This window comes from Felis catus, chromosome A2 (assembly GCF_018350175.1).
Source record: "Felis catus isolate Fca126 chromosome A2, F.catus_Fca126_mat1.0, whole genome shotgun sequence".
Taxonomy (NCBI): Eukaryota; Metazoa; Chordata; class Mammalia; order Carnivora; family Felidae; genus Felis; species Felis catus.
The window spans coordinates 155862298-155885662 of NC_058369.1; the positions used below are offsets into that span (position 1 = coordinate 155862298).

At 41.9% G+C, this 23365-nt stretch overlaps 1 protein-coding gene and 1 long non-coding RNA gene across 6 annotated transcripts in view; one reads left to right on the top strand and one right to left on the bottom strand.

Annotated features, from left to right (window-relative positions):
• Nucleotides 1–2614: 2614 nt before the first annotated feature.
• On the bottom strand, nucleotides 2615–23348 carry LOC109497657. Its single transcript, XR_006594652.1, has 3 exons — nucleotides 23168–23348; nucleotides 22952–23088; nucleotides 2615–2997 (listed from the first exon to the last, which is right to left on the bottom strand). It is a non-coding gene; the product is annotated as an uncharacterized LOC109497657 (long non-coding RNA).
• AGK (acylglycerol kinase) overlaps nucleotides 22543–23365 on the top strand; it is an 80202-nt gene continuing 79379 nt past the window's right edge. For 4 of the 5 annotated variants that reach the window (XM_045052858.1, XM_045052861.1, XM_045052860.1 and 1 more), the window contains exon 1: nucleotides 22543–22696. The gene's annotated coding sequence lies outside the window, so the exon portion shown is untranslated. Of the gene's footprint in view, nucleotides 22697–22952; nucleotides 23096–23365 lie in introns of those variants that run through there. The other variant, XM_045052859.1, reaches the window with a different exon arrangement.

Here is a 23365-nt window from a genome sequence, read left to right on the forward strand (position 1 = left end):
ACCCATTCTTTACGGCCTTTGTCATAGCCAAGGGCAGATATGGGTGTAATAGGTAATTTTTGATGTACTTATTCACTCAGGAGATTTTCTATGACAGTGAAATTTTCTTTGAAGTTCTTAAGATGATAAACTTGTTGTTTCAAGCCCCTAAGTTCATGGTAATTTGTCACGGCAGCAATAGAAAATTAATACAATGAAAATTAATACAATATAGTATATTCCTATACTACTTATAGGAATATACGTAGACACTGGGTATGTCTATGTTCACATTTTATAGGTATTTCCAAGAGTTTTCTAGTGTGGTTGGACCAGTTACACCTCTACCAGGTATGCAGGAGGGTTCCCTTGCTCTACGTCATCATCATCGCCTGGCATCATCAGCCTGTTTAATTATAGCCATTCTGTCATGGTATCTCATTTGTATTTCAACATGCGTGTCTTTGATTCTTAAGGGGGTCGCGTAACTTTTCATATGATTATGGGCCATTTGATCTCCTCTTTTGTAAAGTGCCTGAGCAACTCTCTAGCCAAGTGGTTCCTTTTTGCTGCTGCGGTAAAGGAGGAATGGAATTTAGAACATAACTTTCTAGTTCTATTCGTAAAACCATCCTGCATTCTCAAGTCATAAATTGAGATTTTTCTTTAATGTTCTATGAGACTTTTTTCTTTTCCTATTCTTCTTTAAAATTAAGAAAGAGAAGCAGATTCTAGCCTGTGTATCACAGTATGACTATTTTAGTGAGTGCACCACACACACACACACACACACACACACACACACGTGTGCACAGAGTTACAAACATGTATGGGTACGGGACAGTGGAAAGCAATACTCAACAACTATGAAAGTCCCTAGTAACTATTTTTAAAAACAGTAGTCATAAATACCAACAGACTATTAGGATGTTATTTATAGGCTGATAATCTTGCATGAGGCTATTTCATTCAGAGGCTTTGTGATGAGTGTATTAGGCCTGGGTATTGAATGTTAAGATCAAAATACGCTTTTCTTTAGCTGATATAACTTCCAAAATAAATCATTCATACAATTGGTGACTCATACAATCCATTCCAGCATGCTCTGCTACTTGTTAGGAGATTTTTATTTAATTTAAGCATTTTTATTATTGTGGATTTTTATTGTGCACTGTTCAGTTCTGAGTCTTGGGCAATTGTTATAATAAGGTTACTAGTCGAAGACTGCAGATAAAGAACAGCGATTCAATAATTAAAAGGCAACCAAGAGTGCAATCTGTCAAACAGAAAAAAAAAATCAGATCCGAAAGTTATTGAAGATGAGCTGAAAGCCAAAACTATTAATGCAAAATATGATTATTTCCAGTGGCGAACCAATATGTGTCGTGGCTCCAGTGTTACCAAGGGGATTTTGTAAAATAATCAAACCAGCACTGTTAGCAGGACGATTCTGGTTTTCATCTTCCCCCAAGTCTTAGATTATCTCCTCTCAGAAATCCCTTTCTAACACTTTCAGGTTTTATTAGACCAGACTCTCCTTCTTTGTCTTCCTATTTATTCCTTCCCTTCCCTACTACCACTCCTACCTTCCCCATGGCTTTCCGTGCTCAGGAAAAGTAAGGTTTCTGAGGGTAAGGATCCAGCTGTTTTCTTTTTTGCATATCTTTCTAAATATCTTTTGGAGTTACCCATTCACCTCTGCTTCCATCACCCTAGTTGAAGCCACAATGTTCTGACCTTTAATACCTTCTGACCTTTAATACCTTCTTCCTGACCTCGACGTAAATATCACTTCTTTGGATCAGCCCTCCCCATTGTCCCAGAGTAGGTCAGGTCACGTTATTATTTGTTCCCAGCAACCTTTATTTATCCTTCCTAGTATTTACCAATTGTGAATTTTTAATTGCAGAATGCATTTATCCCTTTAACTTTACTGAGTGCCTACTATATGCCTGTATTGGATTGTTAGGGCTGTTGTAACAAAATATCATAGACTGGGTGGCTTAAGCAACAGAAATTATCTTCTCACAGTTCTGGAGGCTGGAAGTTGGAATTAAGGTGATGGCAGGTTTGGTTTCTCCTGAGGCCTCTCTCCTGGGTTTGTAGATTACCACCTTCTCTCTCTGCCCCTCCATAGGTCTTCCCTCTTTTGTTTTTCTAATTTATTGCTCAAATGTCTAAATGACTACTTAGCTGAAAACAGATGCCTCTCTTGGAAATTTTTACTCCCCTCCCCCCAGCCATGTCAAGGAATTCTGGAGGAGCTTTGCACAGTCTCAAGAGGAGTCAGTCTGATCTCCATACCCAAGAGAGCAAATTAGTCTCCTCTTTTACTGCTATTAATTCTCATTACCACAAGGTGTCGCTGTCAAAGATTCTCTCTGTGCAGTTGGACAGCTGGTGCTGATTTGCTCTGGGACAATGATGCCCCTTAGAAGGCTCCCCTTTCATCCCAAGCTGCTGTGGCTCTTTAAGGGTAAAAATCCCACATTCTCCGTGCTATATTCTGTAAAAATGTCCCCAGATTCTTGTCGCTCATCTCTGCTTTCATTCTTGTTCCATGGAGTATCCTGAAAGTGGAGAGGAAGCAAAGATTTTCAAAAGACACCGGAGGAAATAATTGGTAGGAAAAAAGTTAAAGTTGCTGTTTTACACGTGAGATCCTTGTACTACATTGTATCGAATAGCCACAGACCGAAATCTTGAACTGTAATTTACAGTGTATATCTCTATTGAGTTTGACTCCAAAACCCTGCGAGAAAGAAAGGAAAGTCACTGGAGAGTACAGAGGACTTGGTATCATTTTCCTGGCTTGTAAGTACTTAGAATAGAGAGAAAAGTGCTCTGGATCTGCAGCAGGAAGACATGGGGTCAAGTCCTTGCCTTGCTGTTTAATTAGCTTCATGAACTTGAAAGTCACTTGATTTCCTTGCCCTCCATGTCCATATATCTGCAAACGTGGTACATGACCAATCCTTTACATCTTACAGTGCTCTTGTGAGAATCAAGTGGATTGATCTGAAAATTACAAAGCGTCATATAAATATGAGGTCTTTCCAAACAGACTTAAAAAATTAATAGACTATTTTGGGGGTGCAGTTTTAGGTTTACAGCAAAATTGCATAGAAAGTGCAAGACGTTCCCATAAACCCTTACTCCCTCTGCAGTTCCCCCTCCTGTTAACTTCTTGAATCAATTAGTTACAATTGATATGCCAATATTGATGTATAACTATTAACTAAAGTCTCTGGTTGACATTAGAGTTTATTCTTTGTATTGTACATTATATGGGCTTCGACAAACGTGTTATGACATGTATCCACTGTTAGAGGATCATGCAGAATGGCTCCACTGCCCTAAAAATCCCCTTTGCTGTATGTGTTCATCTCGTCCTCCCTCTCCCCCAACCCCTGACAATCATTGATCTTTTTATAGTCTCCATCGCTTTGTCTTTTCCAGATGTCGTATGGTTGGAATCATATAGTGTGTATCCTTTTCAGATTGGCTTGTTTCCCTTAGTAATATGCATATAAAATTCTTCCATGTATTTTCATCGATAGCGGGATAACTCATTTCTTTTTATTGCTGAATACTATTCCATGATAAATGAATTCCCGATCGACTTTTTTAAAAAGGTTTTATTTTTTAGAGCAGTTTTATTAAGTTTGCAACAAAATTGAGAGAAGGTAGAGATTTCCAATACACTCTCTGTCCTGACACATGCAGAGCGTTCCCCACTATCGATACCACTCACCAGGATGGTACATTTGTTACGATTGATAAACCTGTATTGATACACTGTAATCACTCAATGTCCGTAGTTTCCATTAGGGTTCACTCTTGGTGTGGGTTTGGACAAATGTATGATGGTATATTGCCATCATTCTGCTATGATACAGAGTATTTTCACTTCCCCAGATTTTTTACTTAAAAAAACAACAACCCAAGACTACATTGTAATAGAGTTAAAGTAAATATCAATAGCTCCATTAATGAGAAAAAGAATGTGCTAAGGTCAGCTTGACATGCAGATTGTCGGGCAGAGAGGCTACACTGCCTTCATACAGGTAAGTGTGCTGGAGGAGGAAGGTGTTATGGGCTGGTTGTAAATGCAAGAACCACGATACTTCCTCCTCTGCTCCCTCCTGGGAACACAGCCTAGCTGCCAGCAACTTGGCCCCCTCAGTGCACGGCCTGAGCAGTCACTCTGAGGCACCATACCTGGGTTTGGTGCTGTTGGCCGACTAAGAAAAAAAATTCTAATGTTCTGGATCTCTCAAACCACATTACTCCCGGCTGTATGCCTGATATGTAAGAGCGTGCAATAAATGTTTGAATGAATGAATGAATGAATGAATGGCTGAAGAAGCAGAATAGGTCCCAGATCTGGGAACTGAGGGAAGGTTCTGGGAGGAGGCAGAAAGGTCTGGTCATTAGTGATTTTGTAAATAACCCGTGGTGATACTATTGCCAAGCCCAAGACCCCCTTTACCAACTGCTGAGCACTGCAGAGGGACTGTTTGCATTAGATTCAAGCCAAGACATCCCCAAGATCCCTGACAATAAAGGAAATAACAGCCCCGTGCCAGCCAATAGACCCAGAGGAAATTAACGCTGGTGCGGGGTTTATCCCGATTTTCCTTCTACAGCCGGATCTTCAGCGCCACCTAGTGGTGCTCCCTTCGGGTTCACTGCATTGCCAAAGCGCCCACCAGGGCTTCCTGCCCTGGTTTAAAGCTGGGAGGATTAAAGCCTTCCTCTTAAGGTTCAAGATAAGACACTATGTGGAAATAAGGAATAAATTGAGAGCTTTAGAATTAATGTCAGAGAATTTTAAGTCACAGGACTTAATCTCAGCAATTACATACACAATTAGGAGCAGGATCTTGTATTTGTGCTTACCATTTTGCTGTTTTGAATACTGAGCAATTTCGGACAATGGGGCCAAGATCAAAAATTAAAGTTGTGTAAAGAGAATACAGAACTAAGAAGTGGAGAAAGAGAATCTGATCCAGCCCCTGACTCCAGACAGGGGACGTGCCGTTTCCATTTCACAATTAAAGCAAGTCAGTCTCCATTCACTGCCCAAGGTCAAGTGTCCAGTAAATGAGGCAAGAACCCTGACTGGGTGGAATGTCTTTTCCCTTTGCTATGCTGCTTCAAAGTGCCCTCTTTCTTTTGATATTTTCTGTTTTGCTACGGTTTCTCTGATATTCTCCCACGAATGGGTCAGTCTTTATTCTATTTTATACTCACAACCTGTTTTCTTAAGGGCTTGGGTTACTCGGTCCCTCACACAGGAACTAGAATTCCTGACAATTTTGATAATGTGGATGGCAGTTTATTACATTTGTTGTATACATTAAGTACCTTCTATATAATGCCAACTTATATCCCTTTATTGGTTATAACATTTTAGGTCCATCACTATATGTAACATTTAAAATCTAATTAACACAATTCACAATGGATTTTTAAAGCTGTATTTTCTTTAAGAGGATGCAGTTTGGAATTGAAAGACCACATGTGTACTTGGCATGAGATACTGAGCAGGTGATAGCACATCCAATAACTAATTTAATTTTTATGACTAGCCCTATAGGTAAGTTAGAGGATTATCTTTATATTGGTGAAGAAACAGAGATTCAGACATGTTTTTTTTTTAATTTTTTAATGTTTATTTTTGAGAGAGAGAGAGAACAGAGACAGAGACAGAGCGTGAGCAGGGGAGGGGCAGAGAGAGAGGGAGACACAGAATCCGAAGCAGGCTCCAGGCTCTGAGCTGTCAGCACAGAGCCTGACGTGGGGCTCAAACTCACGAACTCTGAGATCGTGACCTGAGCTGAAGTCGGATGCTTAACTGACTGAGCCACGGAGGTGCCCCTCAGGCATGTTTTTCTAATGCTTATTTATTTATTTTGAGAGAGAGAGAGAGAGAGAGGCAGAGAGGGAGGGAGAGAAAGAGAATCCCAAACAGGTTCTGTGCCGTCAGCACGGAGCCCGACATAGGGTTTGAACTCACGAACAGTAACCTGAGCCAAAATCAAGAGTCAGCACTTAACCAACTGAGCCACCCAGGCACCCCTCAGACATTTTAATACAGCACCCCCAGTGACGTAGCAACTAGTCAGAGGAACTAGACATTAAGCCAAGTTTCCTGGTTTGAAGTCTAGCACTATCTCTGCCACACCACTTGACTCCACCAGAATTGAAGCCAAGAAGTGAAGTTTTATTCCCAGCTTAAATACTACAGAAAACACCATATGCTGTATTATTCCTTTGGAAATTTGTATGCTCATTTGTATATCAGAGGTTCTATTGAATTCTAATATAAAGACACGTTTGGCCTAGTGATCCCCAAGCTTATGGCATTGTTGTTGTTTGGGGTGTGTGTGTGTGTGTGTGTGTGTGTGTGTAACTATTAACCTTCCTCTGAAATAGTGCTCTATAAACACACCATGAGAAATGCTGGCTGGACAGTCTGACTGGGGAGAGGTGGGCTTGAGAGATAGTTGTGAACTGAATGAAGATTCAGTCTTTCAAGGTAGTCACTGGGTCTACTTGCCCAAAACAGCTTAGAGGATGATTTTATTTTAAAATTCTTGTTTGTAACCGTCCTTGTTCAAGAAAGAATTCGACGGCATGGTGATCACCTCCAGGCTTCTCCATGAAAATTTAAAATGTATCTATGCTACGGTATCATCTCACTTCCTTTTTGTGACATCTCTCAACTTTTCTTGTATTGCTACCCTAGTGGCCGATCTTAATCTGCTCATCTCCACACGCACTAGGTTTCAAAGTTACCTTTGACACCTATTCCCATTTCCTCAGTGTTTTGTCAGTTTAAGGTCAGGAAAAAAAATCTGATCAAGTTCATATTGATTATATTACCAGTCCTTAGTGCTTCAGGCGTATTTGCAATTGATATAAATAATTCTCTAACTGGAAAACTTCAGTTAGCTTTGGAGAGATTTGGGGGAAAGAGTACCAAAGATTGTCTGCCTATAACCCTAAATTGTGTGTTCTATTTTCCCATGCCATTCAGTGTCTGCAGTAGATTCAGTGCTGTCCAAACTGGGACTCTCATCCCAGTCCTAAATCTAGAGGCACAGATAAATAGATGCAGAAAAAGCATTTTAAAAAATGCAACAACTATTCATGACAAAAACTCTCATAAAACTAGGAAATGCAGAGAATGTCTTTGAAGTGATGAAGGCCATCTATGATCAACTTAGAGCTACGATCATTTCTTTCTTTTTTAAACCTTTTTCTTTTTAAGTAAAGTCTACCCACAACATGGGGCTCAAACCCAACAGCCCCAAGATCAAAGGTCACATGCTTTACTGACTGAGCCAGCCAGGTGCCCTATGATCATTCTTAATGGTGGAATTTTGAATGTTTTTCTCCTTAGATCAAGAATTAGACAAGAATGCCCACTCTCACCAATCCTATTTAATATCACCTTATTAATTAATTAGTAAAATAAGAAAATAAAAAGAAATACAGCACATTCAGATAAAAAGGAAGTAAAGCTGTCTTTATTGATAACTGACTTTGTTGTATACATAGAAAATCCTTAGGCCTCTACAAAAAAAAAATACCATAATTAATAGTGGAGTTTAGCAACGTTACAGGATCCAAACTGTATTGCTACATTCTAGAAACAAATCATTGGATATTAGAATTTAAACAGTACAATTTACAATAATACTAAAAACATGAAACCCATAGATGTATTAAATAAAATATGTACAAGACATGTACACTTAAAACCTAAGAAACATTACTGAGATAAGTTAAAGATGCCTAAATAAATGGAGAGAAATACTATGTTCATGGATTGAAATAATATTGTAAAAAGTTTGTCTGCTCTCTATCACAATCACAGTAGACTTTTTTGGGGTAGAAATCGACAGAATGATTTTAAGCTCCATATAGAAATTCAAAAAACCTAGAATAGCCAGAGTATTTTGGAAAAGAAGAACAAAATTGGAACATTTACACTATCTAATTTCAAGACTTCCTACAAAACCTTATTAATCATGATAGTATTGGCATAAGGTTAAACACATAGACCAACAAAACAGAATAAAAACTCCATAAATAGATCCATGTATCTGTGGTCAAATGATTTGCAAAGTATTTTAGTGGTAGAAAAGATAGTATTTTGCAAAATAATGCTGAAACAACTGTATAATCATATGTAAAAAAGAAACCTCAACCCTTACATCATACCACTCACAAAAAATTAACTTAAAATAGATCATAGACCTAAATATAAAGGAAAACTATAGAACTTCCTAAAAGAAACATGGGAGAAAATCTTAATGATCTTGGGTTAAGAAAAAAATTTCTTAAATAGGTCACATAAGTTTGAACCATAAAAGAAAAAAATAAATTGTATTTCACCAAAATCTAAATCTTTTGCTCTTCAAAAGACTCTGCTATGAAAATGAAAAGGCACATCACAGACTGGGAGAAAATATTTATAAAAAATACCTGAAAAAGGACTTGTATCTAAAGTATGTAAATAACTCAAAATTCAATTAAGACCTATCACCTAAGTTTTCAAAATGAGCAAAATATTTGAATAGATGCTCAACCCAAGAAGGTATATAATAGACAATTAGACCCATTAGGATTCCTCCAATTTAGAAACTGACATACCAAGTGTTGGTGAGGATTTGGAGCCACTGGACCTCTCATAAAGTGCTGGTGGGAATGTGAAATGGTACAACCACTTTGGAAAATAGTTTGGTAGTTGATTAAAAAGTTAAAAATACACTTAATCATATAACCCAGCCATTACATTTCCATGTATTTACCCTAAAGTGGTGAAGACATAAGCATATGTTCACACAAAGACTTGTATACAAATGTTAACTGTAGCTTGATTTATAATACCCTAAACCTTAAAACAACCTAAACATCCATCAATGGGTGAGTGGATAAACAAATTGCAGTAGACCCTGAGAGTAGGCTACCACTGGCAGTAAGAAGAGCAAACTGCTCATACACCCAACAACATGGATGCATCTTAGACACTACGTTGAGAGAAAGAAGTCAGGGACAAAAGGCAACTACAGTGTGATTCCATTTATATGAAACTCTGAAAGAGAGAGATGTAATGTACAGTGGCAGAAAGCAGAGTCATGGCTGCTTGGTGCTGGGGCCGATTGAGGGCATGAGAAAGTTGGCCAGGAAGGGCAGAAAGACACTGGGGCAGTGATGGAAATGTTCTGTATTTCCATTGTGGCCACTCTAGGAACATATACAGTCATCAAAAGTTACCAATTTGTACACTTAGAATGGGTGCATTTTGTCATATGTAAATCGTATGGTAATAAAATTGATTTTTAAAATTGTGGCAGGGAATGAAAGATCAGAAGGGACAGGTTTTGGTATATTTGTGTGTTGAAGTGGATGGTTTTTGAGTAGGTGTTATATGCTAAGAGGGAAGGACAGTGGAGATGGAGGGAGAGAATACTTCAGGGAGAAGATTACTGGCGAGGCCGATTTCTCAGAGAGGAAGAAGGGGGTGCTGTACAAAACACAGGTGGATGCATTAGCCTTGGGTGGGAGGAGGGAACATTCTCTCCCAGACGTACAGTGGAGGAAGGTGCTGTGTGGTATTGTTTGAGTAAATATGTGTGTAACTTAGTATGTGGGAGGGCAGAGAGTGGAGGAAGTTTGTGGTTCACTTAAACTTTAATAATTATTTTAAATTCTCTCTCTCTTTCTATATATATATTCCTATATATATTATTATATATTATATTGTTATTATTATATTATATATTATTATATTATATATTAATATTGTTATATTATATATTATATACATAGAAATATATAGTATATACTATATATATACAGTGTGTGTATATATATGTGTACATATATATATATATATACACACATATACATATATAGTACCTGGCATTATATATATATTAGGATGTGGCTACTCTGCAAGAAAAAGAATAATGTTGTCACTGCCTTTACAGAATTTAGAACACTGTGGTGGGAAGAGGGGTCAGGCGTTAAATAACCACACAACGGAATATGTAAATGCAGGTTATTATGAATTCCATAAAGGACACGGGAGCTTTGGTCAAGTGTAGCAGTAGGAACCTGATTTAGATGGATGATGGAGGAGGAGTCTGTTGTGTGAACAGGTTGTGGGGAGGAGAATGAGTGGGAGCAAGGTGATCAGGCGCCTCAGTGAAGACCTTGAAGTTGGAAAGATTTTGGTACATTTTGATACAGAAACATAGTCATGGGTGAATTTTTTTCATTTTATAAGAAAATGGAACCACAGAAAAATAGATATGTGAATTTCTAATCATTAGAGGGTTCTCCAAGAGTATGATTAAGATTCATCCACCTACAAGGCACCTGGCTGGCTCAGTTGGTAGAACATGCAATTCTTGATCTTGGTGTTGTGAGTTCAAGCCCCACGTTGGGCAGAGAGATTACTTAATTAAACTTGGGGGCACCTGGGTGGCTCAGTCAGTTTAGCATCCGACTTTGGCTCAGGTCATGATCTCACGGTCTGAGTTCAAGCCTCATGTCTGGCTCTGTGCCGACAGCTCAGAGCCTGGAGCTTGCTTCTGTTTCTGTGTCTCCCTCTCTCTCTGCCCCTCCCCTGCTCATGCTGTGTCTCCCCCTCTCTCAAAAATAAACAGTAAAAAAAATTTTTTTAAAGATTCATCTACATACAATTCAAGGTTTTTGTTTTGTTTTTCACATAGAATGTATCACAAGCCAAGTACAAAGGCAAATAAACCAGGAAAATATTAGCAACAAACAAATCAAAGGATTACTGTCCTAAATCTATAAAGAGCATGTATCAAATTGATGAGAAAGTCATCAAACTATCAGTAGAATCCAGTTACTATAATATTGTCTTTCTAAAATGTGATACTTTGGTCATAAAGTTAGAGAATTTTAAAAAGAAAAATAAGTGTAGGAGGCAAGTTGGGAAAATATAATAAAAATGCAAGTAAAAGACATAGCAAATATTTTATGGAAGAGAAAATGAAAATGGCTAGATGGACATAAAAAGCATTTTAACTCATAATAAATATAAATTGCAAAAAAAATGAAATGGCATTTTCCTAACAATTAAATAAATAGAAATTGGGAGAAAAATTAATGATGGTGAAGGTGCTATCCCATATAGATAATGGGAATAGAAAGTGGTTATAAGTTTTTAATAAAACAGTTTGGGAATATGCATCTAGAACCTCAAATATATTTCCTCTGATTCCAGTTTTTAAAATTAACCCTAGGAATGTAACCATAAAAGACTTCAAAGATCTTGTTTTTTAGTTAAAATCTCAAAGCCCTACCTTTTAACAACGAAGGGATGTATCCAAATGTTGCAGTATCATACATTAATTAAAAAGGATTTAAAAAATATTGTGATCTATGTGATCCTGGGACTATGCAATGACAGAGGGCAAGAGACTTTCCCTGCTACTGTACCCCAAAGACATTATATTGGCTGGCCCACTCCATTAATGCCATCATAGTGAAGGAAGGGTGCTGGGCACTGTATCCTCTACTACAAGAAGGCATATATTCTTGAGGCAACAAATATGAGATTTTGTTTCCTGCAGTGGCCCATTTCACAGACGAAGAAAAGCTATCAGATTTGAGTGGGTTCAGAGCATGAGAAGGCTCCTTTGCTCATCTGGTACATCAACTTTGTCCTTCAGCCCTTAAGACCTAGCAGATTTAATACCCCTGGAATCTAGGAGCAGATCAGGATGTTGAATGGAGCTCACAGCAAGACACCGTGAAGGATGCACAGATTGGCTTTTATTTTCTCTGCCTTCCATGCCATGCCAGAACCACTGTCTGAGGACTTATCAGAGGCCTTAAAAATGGCCATGGTATCTTGTACAACATTGCTTCTAACCAAGGAGTCCAAGTTAGATAATGGGCTGTAGCCCATTAGAATCGCTGGTCTTACCACGTACCCAACCCCCAGAAGCAGCTGGTCTCACAGAATAGTGGAATAGTCTATTAAAATTCACTTGTGCCTCCAGCTGGTTAAGTAAGCACTTTCAATAAGGATTGTTGCCTGAAAGATAGGGAATATTCTTTGAACCAGCACAATATATGATGTTATTCTTCCTTTAACTAGAATACGTAAGCCAGGGAATCAAGTAGTAGAATTGGGAGTAGCACATCTCATGAATGCCCAGTGACCTCCTTCTAAAATGTTTACTCCCTGTCCCCATTGTATGAAAAGCTTAATGTCTAAAATAGAAATGCTGGTACCAAGAGAACAATATTTTTACTGTACTTGAAGCTTAGACTACCAACTGGGTATTATATCTCATGAGGTCACTGGGCACACAGGCAAAAATCAGGGTTATGCTTTTAAGTCAGTGTATCTGACACATCCCACGCGTCAGTTCATGTCTAAGGACCCGTCTCTTGTTCCAGCTGTCACTGTGGCAACCAGATTTGCATGTGCTCTGACTTTGGAGGGGCACAGCCAGATCACACCCATCTTGAGTGTGTGGCTCAGGGCGCTTGTCTCGTATCCCTGGCATCCTTCTTGATACTGCTGTGAGATCCTGCTCAGCACCCATGCCTGCACTTGAAGGCAAGAGCTGGTGAATAGATCCTTCCCCTACTTCTTCCAGGGATAGTTCTGAGACTTAGTTGATGTGGGTATTCGGAGGACAGTCCCCGCGGATGAAGCAATGGTTCACACTTACAGGTGGCCAGCTTGATAACACATCCTCATTTGGGAGACCACTTTTGCTGCCTCACCTCTTTGTTCCTCCTTCTTTTGCTCCTCCCTGGGATTGCGTGTCTTAAAAAATAACAATACATTATAGCTTTCAGCCTCTGCATTCATAGATTGTAGGCTAAGATAGCTGGCAATGTGTGAAGGGTGAGGATGGCCATGCATACACATGTACACACATGGGCAAACACACACTGTCACATACAAATAGTATTGAAGGTGTATAGGAAGGTTTATAGAGAAAAACAGCAGCAGTAAGAGAAGAGAAGGAGAAGGAGGAGAAGGAGAAGGAGAAGGAGAAGGAGAAGGAGAAGGAGAAGGAGAAGGAGAATGTGTATAATTGATCCTGCAAACTCTCATTATTCCACATTGAGATGTGCTTAAATTAGGCACAGCTGGAAATGCCATGGAAAGTCTTCCAGTAATGAAATCCTGTCCCTGCTAGTTTCCATATTTCCAGGGAAATTGGGAGAAAGACAGGAACACTTGGTCTAGTATGTGACAAAGGGAGCATCTTTACTAGGGAAATAACTAGGGTCTGGAGCTCAACTAACAGAATCTACACCTGAGGCCAGATCTTGCATTCTTTGTTGAGTTGGCTCAGTCCTACTGACTCAGCTTGTAACCAAACCTGCATAAAGTGAAGACAGAAAAGAGTCATCAGGGACCTTAAGCAAAAGATCTGGCTCTCCCAGTGAGGGACTTTTACCCAATTTTTAAGGGCAAATGAAGTTGTCGCTATACAATGAAAGCAGGGAGTTATATGCATGAAACCCAGGGGATCACCGGGCACTTCTTTATTTTGCCAAGTCTAAGGGCAAATGTTCATGAGGGACTACTGTGTTTCTGTCCAGGCAGGACCTCAAACTCAGTCCCCTGAGAATGAAGATTTGATCTCCTACCTCAAATTTTAGCCAGCTACAACCTGGCGTAAGGTGAGGAAGTATGGAATGGGTAGTGGAGGGGCAGGTTATAATCACTGTTACAGGCCAGAGACTAGTGGCAGAACAAGAACTGAAACCCCCACCTATGTTTCCTTTCCCACATATGTTTATACATTTTCAGTTAATTCCTTTGCCTTCCTCTTCCTATGGCCGCTTTTAGGGTTTTGCTTTTAGTGTTCTGCAGGTTCAGTATGGAATATCTGCCAGTATTTTTGAATACTGCTTCTTCCTATTCTCTATTCTTTCCTTCTGGAGATACCACTAGATGGTGGTGGGATCTTCTCATGCTCTCTTCCATGCCTGTTAACTCTCTTTTATATTTTGATTCTCTGGTAAATGAAATAAAAGAAGAATTAAATAAATGGAGAGATAGTTCATGTTCATGGATAGAAAGACTCAATATTGTCAAGATGTCAGTTCCTTTTATTTTATCCATAGATTCATTATGATCCCAATCAAAGTCCCAGCAAGTCAGCTTATGGATATTGACAAACTCCCTCTAAAGTTTATATAGAGAGGCTAATGACCCCCAAATAGACAACACAACATTGAAGGAAAAGAACAAAGTTGGAGGACAGATGCTACCCAACTTCAAGACTTACTATGAAGCTACAGTAATCAAGGCATTGTGGTATTGATGAAAAAATAGATAGACAAATGGAACAAAATAGAGAGCCCAGAAATAGAGCCACATAAATATAATGAACTGATCTTTGGAAAAGAGCAAGGGCAGTACATTGAAGCAAAGATAGTCGCTTCAACAAATGGAGCTGGAAAAACGGGACATCTACATGCAAAAAAAAAAAAAACACAAAAAACAAAAAACAAAAACAAAACTGAATCTAAACACAGACCTTGTACTCTTCACAAAAGTTACTTCAAACTTTTGGATCATAGACCTAAGTGTAAGGTACAAATCTATAAAACTCCTAGAAGATAGGAGAAAACCTAGATGACCTTGGGTGTGGTGATGCTTTTTCAGATACAACACTAAACATGATCCCTGAAAGAAAAAAACCTGATAAGCTGGCCTTTATTAAAATGAAAAAATGATTTTGTGCAAGAGGCAATATCAAGAGAATTAGAAGACAAGCCACAGAGGTGTCTGGGTGGCTCAGTTGGTTAAGCATCTGACTCTTGATTTCAGCTTAGGTCATGATCTCACAGTCATGAATTTGAGCCCCGCATTGGGCTCTGCACTGGTAGCACAGAGCCTGCTTGGGATTCTCTCTCTTTCTCTCTCTCTCTCTCTCTCTCTCTCTCTCTCTGCACCCCTCCCCCAGTTCATGCTCTCTATCTCTCCCAAAATAAAATAAAATGAACTTCAAAAAAAAAATAAGATAAGCCACAAACCGGGAGAAGACATTTGTAAAAGACACATCTGGTAACGGACAACTATTCAAAATATGGAATGAACTCTGAAGACTCAACAATAAGAAAACAACTCGATTTTTAAAATAGGCCAAAAACCTTTACAGACCCCTCACCAAAAAAAATATACAGACGGCAAACGAGCATGTGAAAAAATGTTCCACCTCATGTATCATCCAGGAAATGCGAATGAAAACAACGAGATACTACCACACACCTATTCACATGTCCCAAATCTGGAACGCTGGACACGACCAAATGCTGGTGACGGTGTGGAGCAACAGGAACTCTCATTCATCGCTGGTGGGAATGCAACATGGTGTGCCCACTCTGGAAGACGGTTCGGTGGTTTTGTACAAAACTAAACATATGCTTATCATATGAGCCAGCCATCATGCTTCTTGGTATCGATCCAAAGAAGCTGAAGACATGTCTACACAAAACCTCCACACATACGTTTATGGCAGACTTACTCATAATTGCCTTAACTCAGAAGCAACCAAGGTGTCCTTTGGTAGGTGAATAGATAAATAAACTGTGGTCCATCTAATGAAGTGTTATTTGGTGCTAAAGAGAAATGAGCTATCAGGCCATGAAAAGACATGAAGGAAATTTAAATGCTTATTACGAAGTGAAAGAAGCCTATTTGAAAAGGCTGCATAATGTATGACTCCAATTATATGACATTCTGGTAAAGGTAAAACTATTGATACAAAAAAAAAAATCAGGGGCGCCTGGGGTGGCTCAGTCGGTTAAGCGTCCAACTTTGGCTCAGGTCATGATCTCGCGGTCCGAGAGTTTGAGCCCCACGTCAGGCTCTGTGCTGACAGCTCAGAGCCTGGAGCCTGTTCCAGAATCTGTGTCTCCCTCTCTCTCTGACCCTCCCCCATTCATGCTCTCTCTCTGTCTCAAAAATAAGTAAGTGTTAAAAAAAATTAAAAAAACAAAAAGAAAAAGTCAGTGGTTGCCAGGGTGGGGGTGGGGAAAGGTAAAGAGGCAGAACACAGAGGATTTTTAGGGCATGGAAAATTACTCTGTACGATATTATAATGATGGATATATGTCATTATGTTTTCTTTAAATCCATAAGATGTACAGCACCAAGAGTTAACGGTAGGGTAAACCATGGACTTTGGCTGATTATGATGTGTCAATATAGATTCATCAGTTGTAACAAATGTGCCACTCTGGTGAGAGAAGTTGATAATGTAGGAGGCTCTGCAAGTGTAGGCGTAGGGACATGTATAGAAAAATCTCTGTACCTTCCTCTGAATTTTGTTATAAACCTAAAACTGCTCTAAAAAATAAAGTCTTAAAAAATTTACTCGAGATTCATTATTGACGGAATCACCCCCCTCTTGTTCCAGAATACTTAGAATTGAATTACCCTGGGAGACTGGGTTTTGCAAAACAAAATTGGAGACCTTGTTTGATGCAATCAACGAGGACCCCACCTTTGTCGTTTTTCACTCCCGTATTAAACAGGCAGCTAGAAAGTGTCAGCCAGAGCTAGATGTCGCCAGGAGGAGTAGGTGGCAAAGGATGACAAGGAGACACATTAATAAGAGAAGTCCTGTTCAGAAAAAGGCAGGCCCATACAGAGCATGGGTGAGAATGGGCATTACAGAGGGTCTGATAAAATCCCATATTACATTGTGGAAGATAGTCTCTCTCCTAGGAATCTGCTGGTTTCTTAAAAGGCCTCATTTACATGTTTCCAATCTGGCAGTAGTAGATGCAATGGATATTAAAGGTCACAATAAGGAAGAGATTTTAAGCATAAATACCACAAGAACACCATTTTATACTTTTTCTTAGGGGAAACTAAGCAGTCTAAAGAAGAATCTGTATGCATAAAGTAAGTAAACCAAGAATGAATGTTAAAAGAATTCATACATAGTTTTCCACGGTAGAAGTTCTAACTCCTATCAGAATAGGGGGCACCTGTTCCCACAGGCAGATTTCATCCGAGATGCTACGCAGAAGGCTGTTTGTGATGATTAGCACTATCTCAGGTTGTTTGAACCTCTGTCTTTTATTGTTAGTGGATCTGTAGACCGCGAGCGTGGCACAGGCCCAGGGGCCAGGGGGATGGCTGGAGAATGATTTTAGGAACAATAAACGTTGAAGCGTATCATCGATATCAATGGTATCTGCCACCTACTTTCACCCATATTCCTCACAAAAACTTATCATCTTTTTACAAGCATTGTCCTTACCATGTCTTCTGCCCACCAATAGCCTGTGGCTTGCAGTTTATCAGTTCAGTGCTCTTGGCTTCAAGAGACAGAAAACCCTGACTCTAACCAGCTTATGCAATAAGGGGATTTATTATTTCACGCAATAGGACATCCAGCCTTTGAGCAAGCTCCAGGCACAGGACAACCATTTGGCTCCATGATGTTATCAACGACCCAGGTTCTTTCTGCCTTTCCCCTCCTGTCCCCTGTGAGTCAGCATTGGCCCAAACTGGTTCCCTTCGTGGCTGAACAGTGGTTGTGGCTGTGACGCAGGCAGGCTGGGTTTGAGGACCCAGAGGAGGGTCCTGCAGGAGCAGCCAAGATGGTCCTTGGATTCACGCGGGAGAGAAATCAAACACCAGTTGGAGAAAGTGATAACTGAGTTTACTGAACAGTGTGAGTGATAAGTGAAGAGGAGCAGGCAGAGTGTCTGGGAGACTCAGAAAGGGGAGGAGAAGGAGGCTCATTGCCACTTGGGGTCCGGGGTTTAGATTGGAGAGGGGTCTGGGGTACGTGTTCCTTGAGGAATCCAGGGCAAGGTCTGATTAGAGGCAGATGCCAGGTGAATAACAGGTGTCACAAATTACCGAAGGGGGGGTGGGGGTATCTAGGCCCGAGTCGGCCAAGCTTTGTTTGAAGCTAACATCCTGGAACGTGTTCGGGATCTGCCTCTCTTCTTACGTGTTATCAGGTGTGGGGGGGTCTGGGCCAAAACTCAGAGCGTGATTAGCTTTCTTGTTTCTCCTTTGAAGTGGGAACATAGCTTCTTTGGTTTATTCAGAGGCAAAATATAGAACATGAGTAAATGGGGCCCAGCAGAAAAACAGCAGAGACAGAGCCTCTCTAAAATAGAGTCTCTTCTGCTTCTCAGCAGTTTCAGGTGTCATGTACACAGACGATCCCATCGGAGGGAAAAGGCGGGACCATCTCCGCCATTTTCATCTCAGCCGTATTGGGATGCGACTCCTATACCATGCAATGTCCCCCTTTGTATTCCTACACGTATGCAGCGATCACCGCAGCCAACCATAGCGCATTTCATTACTTCCCAAAGGAAATCTCACATCCATTAGCAACCATTTTCCATTTCCCCCCCAACCAGCCCCGAACCCAGCCCTGGGCAGCCTCTGCTCTGCTTGCCATCTCTGTGTACTTGCTAATTCTGGATGTTTCGTGTCAACGGAATCACGTAATATGCAGTCTTTGTGACCGGTTTATTTCACCAAGCATGAGCATAACGGTTTTAAGGCCCGTTGCCGTCGCTTTTTTAAATCTCACCCTTTAAGGAGAATGAACCTTTCCTGAGGTCTCTCAGCGGACTCATCTTTAAGACTCTTTGGTCGGGGCGCCTGGGTGGCGCAGTCGGTTAAGCGTCCGACTTCAGCCAGGTCACGATCTCGCGGTCCGTGAGTTCGAGCCCCGCGTCAGGCTCTGGGCTGATGGCTCGGAGCCTGGAGCCTGTTTCCGATTCTGTGTCTCCCTCTCTCTCTGCCCCTCCCCCGTTCATGCTCTGTCTCTCTCTGTCCCAAAAATAAATAAATGTTGAAAAAAAAATTAAAAAAAAAAAGACTCTTTGGTCTAAATTGAGCTACGCGCTCATTTTTTTTTTTAATGTTTATTTTTGAGACAGGGAGAGACAGCGCATGAACGAGGGAGGGTCAGAGAGACAGGGAGACACAGAATCAGAAGCAGGCTTCAGGCTCTGAGCTGTCGGCACAGAGCCAGATGCGGGGCTCAAACTCACGGACCATGAGACCATGACCTGAGCCGAAGTCGGACGCTCAACCGACCGAGCCACCCAGGCGCCCCTACGTGCTCAATTTTTAATCCAATCGCTGGTGCTGGAGGATGAATCACTGTATGTGTCTTAAACTATGCAGACCACCTCCTGGCAGTATATTCTTCACCCAGATTTCTCGAATATTATCTTTAACTTATAAATCATTTACCATTTTCACATTTACTGCCCCTTTCTCTCTGATTTCTGGTCTCCTTCTTATAGTGACCCTTACCTTTGTGATTACATCGGACCCACCTGGATGATTCAGGATAATCTTCCCAACTCAGGAGCCCTAACTTAACCAGCCGCGCAAAGGAACAATAGGTTCCAGGGGTTAAGGGCATCTTTAGGGGGTCATTATTCTCTCTACCACAGTGTTTCTCATTCAGCACTAATGCTTTTGAAGAAGGGAGAGAAGAACACAAGATTGGGCAGAGGGAGAAGAGCTGTGATGTATCCGGACAGCCTCAGCTGACCCCATGAGGAGCTGTGGGGCTCCCAGAGGTGTTTTACTTTGGGCCAAATGACCAAGCTTTTGAATTCCCTCCTAGATCAGTCACTGCATGTGGGCCATCCGCAGAAAGGCGTGACCTTGGTTAAGAAGGCTCACTGCATTGGAGGCTGTCCCTGAAGGGGCCGCCAGCTGAAGGCTGTCTGCCCAAACTACCCCCAGCAGCTGGGGCAGCAGGTGGTACATCTCTATGTCCAACACTCAGTGCTGGTAATGATGCCTGAAAAGAGCATTTGGGAAGTTTCCATGTTTTAGTGTCATTTGTGTCCTTATGCATGTGCAAGCTACATGTTTTAAGATGTGGCTTTCCCTATAATCCCTCCTAGGGTGGGAGGTTAAGTTTTATAAAGCATGGACAATCCTCAATTTATTACTGTGTCCCTCTGGAAGCAATCTGAGGGGACAATAGTTAGCTTAACCAACGGGCCAATGGTAGCCAAAAAAAGGTACTTACTACGGGGAAAATATTAATAGTATGAGTTATATAACTTCAAAACTAAATGGGGTATTACAACAACGCATTAAAATGTCAGTAAATACGTGTCATGTAATGGGTCCTGTTAACTCCTTGAAGACGAATTTCTGACTAATTTCTGACTTAGTCCTATTTTGATGCAGATATTTCCCATTTGCAGGTGACATATCTGAGTCATAGGACCCACTGTTTCTATCTATACAAGCGTGCAATTTAAGGAGGGAACACAAAATGTCTTTCAGAGACCTGTCATGCCCCTCCCACCCCCACCACATTCCTCTTTTGCACATGGAATTCTGAGGTTTGTATTCTCTGGAGATGTCTCATCTTGTCTAGTTTCATAATCCATATAGAAGCCTGGGAGTTGTTTCCAGATTTCTCTGCTGGGAACACAACAGAGTGACATCGACGTCCCCATTTGCCACCATGCTGGCCACAGTGAATTAAAGCCTGCCTATTAAAGGAAGAAGATAAACTCACAAATACCCCCCCCCCCCACCATGGCCTAATGAGCACTTTTCAATTAGAGATGGTCCTGAGTGAGGCCTGCTATGCTGTGTATGTCTGTGTTCGCCCTCCCAGGGAGCGGCTGCCTCTCTTCTGGGATGTGGCTTTCTCCCAGGTCGCAGAGACCCGCCAGCCCGCCCTTCTTCACCGGCACTCTGGGCATCTGCCTTGTGATGCCTGATCTTTCCAACAGGACATGGCTCCCACTCAACTAAAATCAAGTTTTCCTCTCCTAAGTTTTGAGAGAGAACTTCTTTCTCGATTTTCTGATTGGAAAATTATGGTAATTTCATCCACGCAGAACTTCTCTTATTTTGGGGAACTACTGTTTTGCTGAAGCCTTAAAGCTTAGTCTGCCCATTGGACCATCCAGCATCTAGACCCAGACTTTTCTAGCCTGCAGGGATGCAGTTCAGCAACTCATTTTCTTTTCTTTCTTTTTTTTTTTTTTAAGTTTATTTATTTATTTATTTATTTACAGAGAGAGAGAAAGAGAGAGGGGGGCGAGGGGCAGAGAGAGAGGGAGAGAGAGAATCTCAAGCTCAATGCGGAGCCTCAACCCAGGAACCACAAGATCATGATCTGAGCTGAAATCAAGAGTTAGAGGCCCAACTGACTGAGCCACCCAGGCGCCCCCAGGAACTCATTTTCAAATGCAAATATTCTAAATAGTTGGGACGGGAGAAGTGAAAATAACTGTCTCCCATGCCTTCAATATCACCACATTTTATAGCTAGAAGGTATGTTTTAGGATGATCTTCTCCCTCCCCTAATATACAGACAGAACCTCAGGAGAAAGGGCTAGCAAGTTCACGTTATCTAGTGCGGCCCAGCGAGGATTCGAACCTGGCAGAAAACGCTTTACTGCCCCATAACCTCACTGGATGTTCTCATTTTTCCTAAAATATACATTCAGGGGAAGATAGGAAGGATGCATGTCTGCATGTACCAAATGGGGAATTTAGAATGCAAGCTCTATGAATGCAGGCACCATGCGGGGTGCTGTACATGAGTGCATCCCCAGTCTACACGCAGCAAAGTTGGTTGAGGGAATGATGGAAAGAAGGTAAGAAAGAAATCTGGATTGACTGGTTCTAACACCAACGTTGGAAGTGGGGGTGGGGGTGAGGAAGGGAGAGGTACTGGTGGGAAGAGGACAGAATTAAAACTGCCATCTGGTGGTCAGCATTGGCCCTGGCTTCTCTAGCTCTCTTGCTCTCTGGAATTCACTCAATACGTGGTGGCGGAGAGATGTTTAAAACGTAAACCACATCACATCGCCCCTCTGGCTGAACTCCTCATGGGTAGGTGCTGTCTATGCATATCTAGCCAACAGAACCTAGTAAAGCACCTGGAATGAATGAGACAACCAATCCACCAATCGATCAGGAACTATTTGCCCCATTTTGCAAATGAGTAAGCCAAAACCCAAAGGGAAAAAGTGAGTAAGGGTCACACAGGGTAGCGACAGCTCTGGCACCAGAACCCAGGCCAGGTGACGTCCCATACGGCGGTATAACGTCCAAACTCCTTACCACCACGGCCTGTGGGGCCCACCTCCCCAGCTTACTCCTTTGCCTCCTCGCCTGCCCTGACCGCCACCTGCCAAACTGCCTCAGGCCTTAGAGCTTTTGCACCGGCTGTTCCCTCCCCCAGGCGCTCCCTTCCTCCCGATCCTTGGGGACCTGCTCCCTCTCCTTCAGATCGGTTGCCCCTTACTCGGAAGGGCTGAGACTGCCTCCTCCTCACTCTCTTGATTCCACGCATTTCGGGTTCTTTTTTTTTTTTTTTTTTTTTCTTTTTCGTACTTCTGATCTCAATTTACCCTGTTCGTTTATTTTCCGATTTAGTACCAGATCCCAAAACAGCGTTGCCTTGGTAGGCTTCCCATAAAATACCGTGGAGCGACAAACGGAGGGGTGAAGGGACGAACGGACGAAAAAACGAGCGAAGCAGAAACGAAGGCGGCCCCCAGGCTGCGGCCCCCACACGCCGCACGGTCCGGGCGCGTCGGGAAGGCGCAGCGGAACCCGAGGGCGGAGGCGCGGTTTCCCTTAAAAGCGCGGGGGAAGCTTGAGGGAGCACACAGGAAGGCAGGGCGCGGAGCGGGAGCGGCCCGGGTGAGCGGCGCGGGGCCCGGGAGGGGAGCGGAGCCCGGGGCGCTGGGACGGGGCCGGGCCGGGGGTTCCGGGGCGCGGGGGCGCAGCCGCGGGAGCCCGCCTGGGCCGGGGGTCCGGGAGGCGGGTGCGGGCGGGGGGATGGCGGGGTCCCGGTTGTCACGCTGGGAGTCAGCTGGCCTGGGTTCTGGTACTGGAGCTGTCGCTAGCCTGTGCGACCCTTACTCCCTTTTTCCCTTTGGGCTTCGGCTTACTCACTTGCAAGATGGGGCGAGTAGTTGCTGATCGATGGATGGGTTCATTCATTCCAGATGCTTTACTAGGTTCTGTTTGCTAGAGATGCATAGACTGCACCTACCCACGAGGGGTTCACAGCCTAGTGAGAAAATCCCCACCTGACAGGTGAGGAGGGTTGAATACAATTAGAATTGGGGAGTTCTTAAACAAACAAAACACCACCACCAACCAACCAACCTGCCGATCTGCTTTTTCAGAGGAGAGATGTTGATTTGAACGTATAACATTGAGACTTTCACAGAGATTGAGGAGTAAGAATTCTTTTGGGTACTTAGAAGGAATATGCATTGTTAGCTAATACATTGCACATTGCCATGACAACTTACATACTTACAGAGAAATTTACAAAGTGCATTCACAGTTCTTTGGGGCGTG